The sequence below is a fragment of the Eumetopias jubatus genome, unplaced genomic scaffold (genome assembly GCF_037043125.1).
Source record: "Eumetopias jubatus isolate StellerSeaLion01/CBP00866 unplaced genomic scaffold, mEumJub1_p1.0 scaffold_9, whole genome shotgun sequence".
Classification (NCBI taxonomy): domain Eukaryota; kingdom Metazoa; phylum Chordata; class Mammalia; order Carnivora; family Otariidae; genus Eumetopias; species Eumetopias jubatus.
In genome coordinates this window covers 98,568,533-98,580,658 of record NW_028274815.1, presented here as the reverse complement: position 1 = coordinate 98,580,658, position 12,126 = coordinate 98,568,533, and the positions used below count along the sequence as shown (strand labels likewise).

The 12,126-nt window shown below is 42.2% G+C and overlaps 1 pseudogene; it reads left to right on the top strand.

Annotated features, from left to right (window-relative positions):
* The first annotated feature begins 4,125 nt into the window (after positions 1-4,125).
* LOC148163573 (large ribosomal subunit protein uL30 pseudogene) lies at positions 4,126-4,557 on the top strand (annotated as a pseudogene).
* Positions 4,558-12,126: the final 7,569 nt, after the last annotated feature.

Genomic DNA, 12,126 nt, shown 5'->3' with positions numbered 1-12,126 from the left:
CTGTTTCCTACCAATGCTGGGATTCCCTCATACCTTAGGTCAGGTTCCCTAGAAGTAGAGCCTGAGATGGCGAGTCTTACACAAGTGATTTATTGAGGGAGTGCTTTTGAGGGAGAACGTTTACAGTTCATGAGGGAAGCAGGATAAGCAGGGAAGGAGCTGAGCAAAGATGTGGTTTTAGGAAAAGTCTAGCTTCAGCCTGATCTCATGTAGGGGCTCTGGAGCATGACTGCCATCACAGGGTTGTCATATCCAAGTTCAAAGGGACTGATCTTTGACCACTCCCTCAACCCCCAGTATTCAGTCATTGACTATGGTCTATCCAGATGAGTGCAAGGTGTGGGCAAGATGCCAGCAACATCTATAACACCTCCCAAACAACTTACCCCCAAGTCTTTGTTTGAAGGTTTATTTCTGAGCAACCTGAACCAAAAATACTAACAGTAAAATCCTTGAAGTCTCCTCAAGGATAATCATTTCCCCAAGGACTAAATTCTATGACTCTTTTGGAAGCTGGAACTGCAACTTATTTGCAATACCTCACACATAATAAATGGTCAATAAATATTTGTTGAACTGCACACAGAAGCATACCTAATATATCAATAATATAAACAATAAAAACACACTTGTTTAGTATCTACTACTATAAGCTAAACAAGGTACTCTATTAGATTATTAATTTTTAAAATTCGATGAACAAAAAAGCACTGCTATTATGTCTCAAAAGTACCCTGGAACTAGTCCCAACCTTGTTAGATCCTTAATGAATTAATAAAATGCAGGACCTGCGAGTGCCGCTTACTGTCATTGAAGCATAGCAGCTAAGAGTTGGAAGTTGAAGGATGGTGTGAAAGGTCTGCCTTTCCCCAAATATTTCCCCTGGTGCTCTTTCCTTTTTGTGTAGGCAGCTCACTATGTCAAGAAAACGCATAGCATTGCTGGAACCCTGGGTGAGGGCCAGAAGGCCCACCTGTCAAAGTTGCCATTGACTGGATTCCTAAATGCTGCTTCTCCCAAAGAAGCCACCTAGCCCAACTGACACTGCTCCTTAGGCACCAAATCTTCAGGGGATGGGCACCAAGAGAAGGGGGACAGTGGATGGGACACTGGAGCACCAAGTGCCGATGCACTGCGTTTGGACAGGAGCAATGTGACCTAGCCCTTGTAGGGGTACTTGCAGAGGGCTTGGGCCACAAGACACATTAGATTTAATGGAGCTCAGTCAACAGTGGATCAAGTCAGACACAAAAGAGAATCATCAGAACCCAAGCATGACAACCATAGCAGGAACAGGTATACTGTGCCCTTGAGTTTTTAAGTGGCCTTGTGTGAAGACAAACTTGATCCTGGAGGCAATTAGCCTGCCATTTTAGGGACTGGAGGAATAGAGGTAGGTTTTCCGGAAAGATTTCTTTTTCAAAGGAAAAGGTCCAGAATATTTAGTGTCATGCAAGGTTAAGGTATGTGTGAGTTCAGACAAACCCAAGGAAGTCAAAGGCAGTAGGCAAGCTTGGAATTCCAAGTTATGGGACGTGGGTGATGGCAGCAGGTAAGGACTGGACAAAAATGTAGGAGTAGAGATGAGGGAGCATTAAGAGAAAGCTAATGGTTAACTACTTTGGGAAACTCCTTGGTAGTGTCCAAGAACACTAAGCATTTGCATACCCTATTATCCAGCAATTCTACTCCTTTGTATATGCCCAACAGAAATGTGTCTGTGTGTTCGGGAATTATCCTTGCAACATTATTTGTGATAGCTCCAACCTGAACAACCCACATGTTCATCAACAGTAGAAAAGATAACTGTGGAATATTTACATAATAGAATACTACACAGCAACAGAAATCTATAATTACAGGGAACAACATAGATGCATCTCAAAAACATAATACTGCGTGAAGAATTCAGGTACCAAAAAGCACATATTTTATGATTCCATTCATATAAAGTACAAAAGCCAGCAGAAGTGCTGACCTGAGGCACCTGGGTGGCTAAGTCGGTTAAACGTCCAACTCTTGATTTCAGCCCTGGTCATGATCTCGGAGTCATGAGATCAAGCCCTGTGTAGGGCTCTGTGCTCAGCAGGGAGTGTGCTTGAGATTCTCTTTCTCCCTCTCGCTCTGCCCCTCTCCCCCACGCTCTCTCTCTCTCTCAAATAAATAAGTCTTTTCCTTTTTTTTAAGTGCTGACTTTAACTGGGGGAGGGCTTTGTGATGGGAAGTGGATGCCAAGGTGCTGCTGGTGGGCTGGTGATGTCCTATTTCTTGATCTAGGTTTTGGTGACTATGTTATACTGATGAGTTCAGTTTACAAAAATTCATGGAGCTGTACACTTAAGATTTCTTCTTGTATGTACATTATACTTCAACAAAACATTAAACATCATGTAAAAAAGGAAAATTATTGAATAGAGAAGACAAAATTCACCTATGTCTTAACTCTGCCAAGTGGTGAACACCACCTTATTCTGTCATGGTTTTTGATGGGCCACATAAGGGGGGCACAGGAGACTGAATTCAGGTAGCTGAACAGTCACTGACTTTTAGCGTGTGGAGGGGCAGTAGTCAGCTACCTCTAGGTGCCCCCAAAGCAGACACCGCCGCTACATCATTCCTGACAAGTCATCCTAAGGATGCACTTAGATCTTTCGTGTTTCAGTGATAATCACTGTTTGCAAATCAGCACAAGCAAAGATGCAGATTCATAAGACAGATCCAGAGACACCAGCAGCAGAGGTTTCCAAGTCTCTACACAGCCAATTAACATGACTCAGGTACACGCTAATGAGCCTACTTCTATCTCTCGATTTTCTTCCAATTGTCCATTACCTTGTCATGTCTACTGAAACATGGCCCAGGAAGGCTCCTGTGGCCTTAAGACTACTTTCTAAAATAAGTATTTCTCTAGGATGCTTAATTCAAATTCCCAAGAATTCCCAAACTCAATTTTTCATAGGTTGACAAGAAGCCTTTCATAGGTTGACTGACAAGTCTTTGACTTGGGTGCTTTCCCTGAAGTCACCAGCTGGGGTGCTGGTGAGTCAGGGTCACCAGATAGAAATCACTTAGCTCTTTTCAGCATCAAGGGGTTAGCAGCAGTTCTTTCTAGAAAAGGGTGGTGTGCCTCGTACTCACACCCACTACTTCTCCATCTTCCCTTCTTCCTTTAGTCTCTAAAGTCAAACTCTCAAAGCAATCACTTAGCATAAACTTATTTTTCAACCTCTCAAAGCAATCACTTAGGAAAATCGTATTTTTTGCCTGTCTTGGTCGGAGTCTTGCCTTACCTCCGACCTGCATATAGTTAGCTGTCAAATTTCCAATGTGAGTGATAGAATGAGCTCTTAAAAATCTCAGAATATCCTGCGCCTCCATCTGGGGGATCGTTCCACCTCCCTTTCACCCCGACCATTCATCAGCAGTAGCAACGGTGAGGGGTTCATGGCTCAGCTCCTTTAATTTCCCCTGCTGCCTACCTTCTGGCAGCAATGCTAGGGAGCAATGAGATGGTCAAAAAGTGGCAGAGAGGAGGCAGAAGCCACGGTGCTGAATAATGACCCTTTGAATAGCAAGACCTGACCGAGCCAGGGGCTTCCTGAGCAGACTGCAGGGGAAGGTAGGCATCTCTTGATGGGAAGAATGGATGCCAATCCATGGGGAAACACCACGGGACACTCGCTTTGGCAGGGCTTTAAAAGCTCCGGTTTTCCTTGAATAAATTCTTCTTGAAAACCATCTCCAGTGCATTTCCACAAATCTGTTTTTTCAGAGTGTTCAGAATTCATTCTTTTTTGGTTCTCCTGCTGCTCGAAGCAAGTAGGAACCCCAGGGATCCAGCTTCTCAATGTAAAATAAACACAATTCTTTCTGGACCAGCTGAGCCAGGAGAAAATGGCACTAAAAATGAATAAGACACAAGGCTAAAGCAAATTCAATTTTTGTGAGCCTCTGTTATACTCCTCTCTCTGCCTGGTTGAGCAAATGGATGGACGTATCATATCCTCTTTCCTCAACTACCCACAGTTGGTCTACGCATTCTTATTTATAATGCATTTTCTTATGGTTTTGCTTGCAAAGGTTTTCTGTCCAAAGTCAATGTCCCCCTCTTTTCCGGCTGGAACCATGGAGGGTGCAGAAGAGAAGAAAAAGAAGGTTCCTGCTGTGCCAGAAACCCATAAGAAGAAGCGAAGGAATTTCACAGAGTTGAAGATCAAGCGTCTGAGGAAGAAGTTTGCTCAGAAGATGCTTCGAAAGGCAAGAAGGAAGCTTATCTATGAAAAAGCTAAGCATTACCACAAGGAATATAGGCAGATGTACAGAACTGAGATTCGAATGGCAAGGATGGCAAGAAAAGCTGGCAACTTCTACGTACCTGCGGAACCCAAATTGGCATTTGTCATCAGGATCAGAGGTATCAATGATGTGAGTCCAAAGGTTCGAAAGGTGTTGCAGCTTCTTCGCCTTCACCAAATCTTCAATGGCACCTTTGTTAAGCTCAACAAGGCTTCAGTTAACATGCTAAGGATTGTGGAACCTTATATAGCATGGGGGTAACCAAATCTGAAGTCGGTGAATGAATTGATCTACAAGCGTGGTTATGGCAAAATCAACAAGAAGCAAATTGCCCTGACAGATAACACATTGATTGCCAAATGACTACTCTCATGGAAAAACAAAAAACAAAGTCAATGTCCCTCTCCTTCACCCGTACACCTTCAGGCTTTCTCCATCTGCTCAGTATCCCTGTAAATCTCAAGAGTTATCTCATACGCATTTGCACTCAAAAGTGCCAGTGACTGATGATGTTATAAATGATTGCAGCCTCGGGGTCACCTCCAGCATCCTGACCACTGCCAGTTGCTATTAATAATGGGTCTTGACCCCCCAGTGTTATTCCAGACCACTGTGATGACTCAGAGGCTTTGGACAGAGCCCACTAGAGATATGCTGCCAGCCACAGCTGGGATTCAGACCTCAGCCAAGCTCTGAGCACCCTACCTCAGAGTTAATTCCTCTCCACTTTAGATAATGCCTGAGGACTGACCTCACCATCTTATTTGCTCCTTCAGTCTCTTGGAAGCTGATGCAGCACACCTAGTCCCTGAACCGGTTCTGACCAAGGGCAAACAGGCTGTTGGCCACCTGCCATGTCCCACCAGGAACAAGTGGTTGGTTTTGGTGTCTTGGCCAAGTGTTGCTGAAGGTAGCCCAGTGCCTGAATGTGGAGTGCACTGGTCATGCAACAGAGCGGTGAGTCAGACATCTGGGGCCAATTTAAGACTACCATACTTAAAGCTGTTTATCAAGTACCACCTAGATATTTAAGTCTATGTAGTACAAAGAGGGTCAAAATGAAATGATGATCATTTTGAAGATGAATTCATTTCACTGAAAAATAAAACAAGCTATTGACTCTTACCCTTATGTGTACGTATTATTTTAGTAAACTCAGCAGCCAACACAGAGGAAAAAGTCAATTTTCTCTCTCTTTTTTTTTTCCCCCTTTCCAAATGATGTTTGGGGGGATGTTGGCTTATTAAAACAGAGTCAGTGGGCTTATTCATAATAGTATCAGTTGGGTCTTCAAGTCACCAAGATAAGCATGTTCTTTACAATTTTGAAGCACATCTATTGCTTGTTTACATTTGGTGTATTGAATTGATTTTGCAATGTTTCGTGAATAGGTTTTCTTTTTACAAACTTTAATGTCTTTTGATTTAAACAGAATGGCAATATTTAGTAGGATGTTAAAAGGAGAATCTTTGTTGCGAGTTTCCACCAAGGCCTCCACAGGCTTAAAACAAAACAAAACAAAACAAAAAACAGATGCCAAATTATCCCAGTAAGTTCTGGGTCATCTATGCCAAAGTCCTGGTCCATGATGCAGCCAACACCCGCCTCTTGGTTATAAAAGGGATGTGGTTTGTTTTTGTTTTTTTTCCCCCTCCTCATCTTTTACCAAGATTGCTTAGAAGAGGAGGAGAGGAGAAGGGAGTTGCTTACTCTCATCTCCAGCCTAGTGAGGAGGACATTGAGGGGATCCTATGAGAACCTGACATTTGTCTTGTGGACTGAGGGTAATAAATATATGAACTATGACTTTAAAGCCCCATTCTGGCCACATCTCTCTGTCAATACTCACACGAGAGGGCTGCTCACATTACGGGGATGGGCTATCATAAAATGTCTTCACTAACCTGTTATGGTTACTCGTTTACAAAAACCATGAAGCCTATGGCCAGTTTGGGAAATTGGGTAGCAGAGCCAATATCTGCACTTAATCATAACTACGTATATATTAGGGTTCGCTACTTTGCATATAGCCAATCATGGTAAAGGTCTGAGCAAGCAAGACCATTGAGGGGACCAATCACAGAGAAGACGTTCCTCATACAGAGAATAAGAACAATGCGTATTCATTTGTGAAATATAACTTGATTGCTATGCCACCGAGAAACACAACTATCCTTCACTAAATAAATTTCAGAAGAACCGTAGGTACTCATAGCTCGGTGGCTCTTGTAGTGAGCTGCAGGGGAACATGCTGTCTGCTTAATTAATGCTGGGTGGTGGACTTGCTGGCCAGAGCCCTGGACTTTACTGGTTTCAGAGCCCTTGTATAAGATCCAATCCACAGTGATGGTCCCTACGGACACCAGGGAGGGAGGGAGCATCCATGCCTGCCGGGTGACTGATGGCCCTTCATGGATCTCCTAGAGAGTAAGACATTTTGGCTTCTACCCCTGTTCCATAGAAACATGTGTATGAATTGATAGGGAAAATTTAGTCCAGAGAGATTAAATTCTTTGATACGTTGAATGATACTATAACAAATGTTAGTAATTTGAAAAGGCCATCTCTGGTCAGTTTCTACTCACTATGTCAAAGTTGGTGGAAAGACTGTAACCGTTCACCAGTCCTTGTATGTCTTACCCCTCCAGCTTTGACAGAGATGCCACATGACCCTCACAGAGAAGACTCAAGGCTGCAGGTGGAAGGGGGAGCTTTCTGCCTCATGGAAGGTTAATCTAGTGATGGCATTGAGAGACAAAGGAGCCTAGGAGGGTAGAGTGCCTGCTTCCTGTGGGTCAGACTGTATCCCATAAGAGTGGCTGGCCTGGGCCACACTTGCAAAATGCCTTTATACTATTGTAGTCAAACCTCATCCCAACCTTACAGATTCATCAGCCTAGACCTTACTGCATTTGGGAACTACCAGTTCCATTTTATAGAAAGGAAATGGAAGGCCAGGAACATGAAGAGATCCACAGGCTGCAAGGAAGGTGTAGGCCTCTGAGAGTCCAGTGGAGCGAGCAAACAAGGATCACAATGAGTGAGGATTTAAGAAAAAGCCCATTGTTAACTTAGTGAGGGGAGGTAAAGGAGGCAGACTCTCCCTTCCCTTTCTTTCCCCCCTCCCCTTTGGTGCACTAGGGTCTCTTGGCCCCTCTGCCCCGACCTCAGGGTCCCATTTCTCATGTCTCAGTGGTTCTAGCCCAGCTCAATGTCATTACACATTTTTTTTTTTTAATGTGAGCATCAGAGTGAAGCATATAGAAGATGAAATAAATGTTCCACTGCCAAGGTCAGTCTCTGCTTCACATAATTCCAGTGCGTGGTTACACTCAAATCTGCTTTCATCACTTTACTGAGACCCCTTTGCATGTTTCTGGGGCAGGCTTTGGTTCCAGCGGCGAGGTGGGGCATGTGCCACAGCTAAAGTAGGGAGCAGGAGAGAAAACTCCTCATCTGCCACATTTCTACTTCTTGGTTTAAAATTTGGACAAACTCCTCACAAAATGAGGATGCTGCTATTCATATTTTTTTACTTCTGCTTCAGTAAAAATATTATTCACCTTATCTAAGTATACAAAATTTACCTTATAGACCACATTACTCAGTATTTCGTCTTAATTTCGTATATGGAGATCGCTGTCTCCACCAGTCACACTGTGTCTTTTCCGCTAGTCTTGGCTGCTATATTTTACTTAACATTTGTCTTCTTTGGGATGCCTGGGTGGCTCAGTTGGTCAAGCGTCTGCCTTCAGCTCTGGTCATGATCCCAGGGTCCTGGGATGGAGTCCCACATTGGGCTCCTTGCTTGGCGGGGAGCCTTGTTCTCTCTCTTTCTCCCTCTGCCGCTCCCCTTGTTTGTGCTCTCTCTCTCTCTCTCTCTCTCTCTCTCTGACAAATAAATTAAAAACAAAAACCTAAAAGTTGTCTTCTTTGATAGTGGCTCATGTGTATGATATTGTTTGAGTTCTTATTGTCTAAGAATATCACCTCTTAGTAGTTAAACGGGTATATATATATTTAAATATTTACTTCACTCTGCCCTTGAGATTCACTCACTTTTGCACCTAACATATGTCTGTTCTATATCAATAAAAATTATTATTTAAAAAAAAAGAATATCACCTCTTCACTTTCCAATGCCCGATCAAGTTCACAGAGATTGGGCCACACTATTCCTCCAGATCTTTCTGATATTGTTCTATTTCCTTCTATAATTGAGGCGCTTGAGGCCAGTTTTAATTCCTCCATTACACAGGACTCTTTCTTGACTGGATACCTAAATGATTATCTTTGTTCAATAAGTATCCAGCACATAACTCAGAGTTGATCATTCTGTAGCCGTTTTCCTTATCCCCTACCAGCACACTAGGGGACTGGAGTGGATTCAAGGCATAAATTTGTATGCATTTGCCCAAACTCATCAAATCGAACAGTTGAGATTTAAGCATTTCACTGTGTGGAAATTTTACCTTAAAAACAAACAAATACTGGGGGCACCTCGGTGGCTCAGTCGGTTGAGTGCCCAACTCATGATTTCGGCTCAGGTCATGATATTAAGGTCATGAGATCGAGCCCCTAGGGGGGTTTGCACTGAGAGAAGAGTCCGCTTGAGATTCTCTCCCTCTGTTCCTCCCCCTGCTTGCACATGTGCACTCTCTCTCAAATAAATAAACAGAATAAATATTTTAAAAAAATAAACAAATACTAAGTGTAGCTAATAATACTCATACTGAAGTGTTTTGGGGTGAAACGTACTGATATCTACAACATAGTAATAACTGTATCAAAAAGTAAAATGGCCTGCTAGATAGGTTTGTGAAAAAGCAAAGAAAAGTGCCAACAATGATAGAATCTAGATGGTGGATATCTGGGGGCTCATTGTACTGTTCTTTCTATTTTTGGTATGTTTGAAGATTTTTATAATAAAATGCTAGAAAAAATGTAAGCAAAGTAATTATTGTGGCAAATAAAGGACCTTTGATATACCACAGAGGACATAAAAAATAATTATTATTGAATAATACATTTGGTGACCTATAATAAATGCATAAATGTTTGTGAAACAAATTACTAAAATTGACCCTGAGAAGCAGAAAACATACCTACATGGAAATTCTTTTTTAATGATTTTTAAGTCATGTCAAATATGAGTTAAGTGGTTGTCCAAGAGTGTGGAAGCGTGAACTGCAAGAGGTTTGAGGAGAATGAAGAACGTTTGGTGCATTGGGATGGAAAGATAGTAGTTACAAGAAACTTGACCTTTGTTACTGGCATAGCTTCCTGGTCTATAGGAAAGGTGACAGATTAAAGAAACCATCCTTCAGCTTGGGCGAACATCACAGTCCCCTGAGAGACTTATTAAGACATTAATCACTGGACCCCACTTCTGGAGTTTCTGTAGGTTTGGGGTGGGGTCTGAGAATTTGCATTTCTCAAAAGTTCCCAGGTTCTGCTGCTGCTAAGCCAGGGTTCACATTTTAAGAACATCCCCTAAAGAACTGCCTGTTACTATTTTATTCATTCACCCCACATCTGCCTTCTGTTTCTACTCTCAGCGACTGAACAAATAAAACAGATCATTTGTTCAGGTAATAATTATAGGCCGAGACCCAGATGTGAAGAAACTCACACAGGATTAATCCCCAAGAAGCATGTATATCATCATTTTGGTCATCTTACCTGTTTTGTATCCTTGCATTTCCATTAAATTATTACAATTTTCTCTCCTTTTTTTTTTTAGGAATTCATATAATACATCACTTACTTGTTTTGTTCTTACCAGATGTATATAACTTTAAGTGATTGTATTTTATATTAAGGCATTAATCATTAATGTTAATTATATTAAAATGCATTTTAAGAGGTAGTAATTAGTTTTAAAGGTTATGTCCTAAAATTGGCAAAAGGGAAAATGCCCACTTATCTAATCTTTCATAAATGCCACCTGTCAGTGGAAACCTCTGCACCCGTAGGTTATACACACACACAAACACACACAGACACACACACACACACACACATACAGAACAATACATTATAGGCAAAGGGCTTCCCTGAGTTTGAATAGCATGATTTTATTCATATCTTAATTTGGAGATAAAAATTGCAGGTGTGTTGTCTATCCTTACCCCTGCACCCCCTCCCTTGCTCCAATGAATAGACAAATGGAAGACAATGGTCTCTGCTAACAATTGAATTCGTGGCTGAGAAGATAAAGTACAGAGTGAAAAAAAATCTCTCTCAAACCAGAAAGAATAATACAGAAATAGAAGCTGCAAGGAAAAAAAAAAAAAAAGATCTGGAAGCCAGATCTAAGAGACCTACAAGAGACTAATAGGCATTCCAGATGGAGTGGATGAAACAGAGGGAAGGGAGTTAATCAAACACGTAATTGAAAACTCCGCTTGTCTGACAAAGACTTGGTTTGCAGATAAAAGTGCTCGTGGAGTTCCAAATGTGATTAATGAAAAAAAAGACACACTTCAGCACATCCTGATAAAATTATGAATCGAGAATAAACAGTAAAACGTTATTTTGCCAAGCAGAGGAAAAAGAACATTAGCATCAAGCTGGGTCTTCAGCCTGGCACATTCTCTGTTTCTGGAACTTTCAGAATCTAAAAGAGAGTCTGGTTTGTCGTCCTGGGTTCACATTGTGTGGTGGATTAAAGATGACTGTGGGGCACCTGGGTGGCTCATCTTTATTTCAGCTCAGGTCATGAGAGATGGAGCCCGGAGACGAGCCCTATGCTCAGCAGGGAGTCTGTTTCTCTCCCTCTCCCTCTGCCCTTCCTCCCGCTCATTCTCTCTCTCGTTCCCTCTAGAATAAATAAATAAACCTTATTTTATTTTTTTAAGATTTTATTTATTTATTTGAGAGAGAGAGAGAGAGACAAAGCACAAGCAGAGGGAGCTGCAGGCAAAGGGAGAAGCAGGCTCCCCGATGAGCAAGGAGCCCAATGCAGGACTGGATCCCAGAACCCTGGGATCATGACCTGAGCTGAAGGCAGACGCTTAACTGACTGAATCACCCAGGTGTCCAAAATAAATCTTTTTTTTTTTTTAAAGGTGACTGTTCATTCTCCATCACTCGATTTTTGAGAGGTAGAATTTGTCCTCCTTTCCCTGTGCTCTGGGCTTGTCCCAGTGGCTGCTTAATCAGTAGGTTGTAACAGAGTGATGTTGTGTCAGTTCCAGGCCTCACCTGTAAGACTTCTTATAATGCTTACACTTGGGATTCTCCTTCTCTGAACCCAGCTGGTGTGTGGTAAGGAAGCCCAGCCACACAGAGATGGCCCCAGCAGTCTTTCCTGTTGACAGCCCCATTGAGTGTAGATTCTGGACAAGAAAATGAGTGTCCAGAATCAGAATCCCCTTCAGTGGACTGGGAGGGAAGATTCTAAGGTAGATAGACTTTAATAATCCTATTAAATGTCACCTCCTTGGCCACTGAAGTGGGATCCCTTAAAGGAAGTAGCCCATAGATTCTCTATAAACAGAGAACTGCCTCCTCTGCCTACTTAATCCTTTATAATAGGATTATATATAGATTTTTTTTTGTTGTACCTCTGGAGCCCTCATGATAGCATTTAATCCTCTTCATTGCCAAGACCTATGTCTTCTGCCTGGGTATTTCAAGAGGTAGTTTGGGGGCAAACAACCAAGAGGTGCCCCTGCTCGTGTAAGACAAAGGAGAAAGTTGAGCAATTAGGCCACTCAGCTATTAGCAGAACAACTGCGTGACAGCTGTTACCAATGATGAGATCTAAAAAAGACCCAGGAGAAACACGGATCCTACTAGAGTATTGTGTTAACCATGACTTTTATT